Genomic DNA, 2,838 nt, shown 5'->3' with positions numbered 1-2,838 from the left:
TGATTAGAATTTTAACATTATTCATGGTTTGTAGAAAGGAAAATATCCCATCTGGAATAATGTCAATGTCATATCTATATATGCCTTGTTGGATTTAATAAAAATCTTTAAAAGTATTTTTTCTCCCCTTAATACATTTCCATTTATGTGCAATGTTTTTGATCAGAAAACTAAAAAGTAGCAGCGGGTGGGAATGAAGGGAGCCAAATATAGAATTGGTGCCAACAGATGCAAAAGTGCCATGGAAATCTTTGGCCCAGAAATAATAGCTTACCAAAATACACACACACACAGTTGTTGGACTCTTGAACAGATACACAGCCGTCTGTATAGACAACAGTGCTGTTGGCCAAGAGTCTCGGAGGCCGGCCAACCTCCCATCCAGATGCCACCGCCCGAGAGGAGCCATTTGGCTTCTAGTCCCCTGGCTGCCAACCTTCTCTCCCACTCTCTGGCATGAATTTTTACAGGGGCTGCTGAAGTGAATTAAGACCCTGAAGAGTTCTGTATTACTATGCCACAACAATACAGAACACAGTGCCACAGGAGCCCTTGATGCTGTTTGAATGTTTTTACCCGTCATTATTTTTTTAGGTGTCAAAGAAACCTGACTTCTAGGTATTTGGCCACAGATAAATGCCATTGCTTTGGAAATTAAGAGCGATATATTTTGATTTCTGCATGGAGCCAACTTTCCCCAACCCAGAAATACCTTGAGAGTTTTTAAAGAGCAAGCAATTGAAAACATACATGCCAAAAAATAAAACAAACAAACAAACAAAACTCAAAAGGAAAAAAGGAAAGAGAATAATAGATAAGAAAAGACCCTCTGCAGCCAATTAAGCTGACTGGGCTCCTTTCCCCATGGGGGCCCAGTGTGCAAGGGCTGCAAACAGCAGCTTCTTTGGTAGTGTAATGCAGTCTGTTTCTTGTATAGGTTGCTCCAAGGGCCCTTGGAGACAGGGCTTTTGGATGTATGTTCCTGTCTCTGACCTTGCACTATCCCAATGTAAGCTCCAAACAGGCGTGTGAGATGCCTTTGGAAAGCCCGGGGAACTGTGGCCAGGGTCCGCACTGGCCAAGTGATCATGTCCATCTGCGCCAAACTGCAGAACAAGGAGCATGTGATTGAGGCCCTGCGCGGGGCCAAGTTCAAGTTCCCTGGCCGCTAGAAGACCCACCTCTTAAAGATGTAGGGCTTCATCAAGTTCAATGGCGATGAATTTGAAGCCATGGTGCATGAGAAGCGGCTCATCCCAGATGGCTGTTGGGGAAGTACATCCCCGATCGTGGCCTTCTGGACAAGTGGCTGGCCCTGCACTCATGAGTGCTTCCACTGTGCTGCCCCCTCTTAAAATTCACCAATAAATTTACTTTCTGTCCAAAAAAAAAAAAAAAAACAAAAAAAACAAGAAGTAAAATGTTTTTTTGTGGGCGGAACAGTGAAAGACATTCTTCATATTTCTTCAGCCCTAGCAAAAGTGAACAGTGAAAAATCTCCTACTGGTCAGAAGATTGCAATAAGATCACATTTTGTTCAGTGAAAATTGAGTAAGTACCAATATATATCCATGATTGTTTGCATGCAACACTAATGTCCAAGAAAAAAAAATTAACACAGGCACTATCTCTTCACCTGTAATGTAATCAAATTCCAATTTCTGACATTGTGAGGTTGCACCTGTCAACCCCTGAGCCCCTCCCACCAGGAGAGGCTTCTTTACTCCTGTTTTTCCCTTCACTCACATTAGTGAGGCTGGGCAGCCAAACAGATCCTGCTGAAGGAGCTGGCTTCATTTCTGCAGCTACTTTGCAAGAACAAAGTTTTGAGATTGATCTGATTCAGGGGAGGGCTATCAGAGGATGGCATAATATCTGATTATTTTGATGAATTAAGAAAGCTGCCACAGTTAAAATTACATATGTTAATTTGCACAAAACAGTAGTTTCTAATTTAAATTTCTTTTAATGTCAGAACTAAACACCAAATTGCTATTGCACATAAGAAAAAAGGAAAAAGCCAAGGGTTCACGCTTACATTACTTTGCTTGGCTCTGCTAGCTGATTTATACAAACGTAATATTTGAACTGAGGAAATTCTTTTTGTGTACTCCAGCGAGTTTCTCCAGTTTGCTCACAAAAATACAATAAGCTCTTGAGGTTGACTTGTTAGAGTTTCAGTCACAAACTAAGTGATCTTAGCCATAAAAGAAGCACTATTTTCCCTGGATACCTTTAGTAGGGCTGCCATATTTACTTGAAGCAACATTAATTGCTCTCAGATCTCTAAGTGTCATTGACATTGATAAATCATCCTTAGAGAGACATGAACAAATGAATCAAATGCTCATCATCACACTCAGAAAAGAAATAATAGACCAGGCTGCCTACTTATGTAACTCTGTGTCACATAAAGATTTCTTGATGAGCCATACAACCTTATCCAGTAAGGTATAAATCGTGTGACTAAGACATTGAAGAGACAGCTTAATAATAGAAAAGCATATAGCTGAAGTACATTGTAGAAATATAATATTTCATCTCTTTTAACACATAAAGTCTTTTAGTTTATTAGAGTCAAGTACAACTATTTGTTTGCTAACTCTACATTAACATAGAGAACATCTTCCATTTCCCCACTGTGCAAATATGATGAAATTATTATTAATTACATTGAAGTAATGTTTTTATAATTAAATTTCTTCAGAAGCATGTTAAATACTTTGCTGTATGGAAAAGTAATGGCCATACAAATATGTGGACAACAGCAATATTAGCTGTTAAATTTCTCCTTAGGAATTTTCTAACCCACCAACCTAAAAGAAGCCTGCTATATTA

The 2,838-nt window shown here is 39.4% G+C and overlaps 1 non-coding gene across 1 annotated transcript; it reads left to right on the top strand.

The window, feature by feature from the left end:
- The first annotated feature begins 829 nt into the window (after positions 1 to 829).
- Positions 830 to 965, top strand: LOC120367656 (small nucleolar RNA SNORA70). Its single transcript, XR_005581981.1, has one exon. It is a non-coding gene; the product is annotated as a small nucleolar RNA SNORA70 (small nucleolar RNA).
- The last annotated feature ends 1,873 nt before the right edge of the window (positions 966 to 2,838 follow it).

This window comes from Saimiri boliviensis, chromosome 8, assembly GCF_048565385.1.
Source record: "Saimiri boliviensis isolate mSaiBol1 chromosome 8, mSaiBol1.pri, whole genome shotgun sequence".
In the NCBI taxonomy this organism is placed as follows: domain Eukaryota; kingdom Metazoa; phylum Chordata; class Mammalia; order Primates; family Cebidae; genus Saimiri; species Saimiri boliviensis.
Note: the sequence above shows the minus strand (reverse complement) of the source record. Positions and strands in the feature narration are given on the sequence as shown.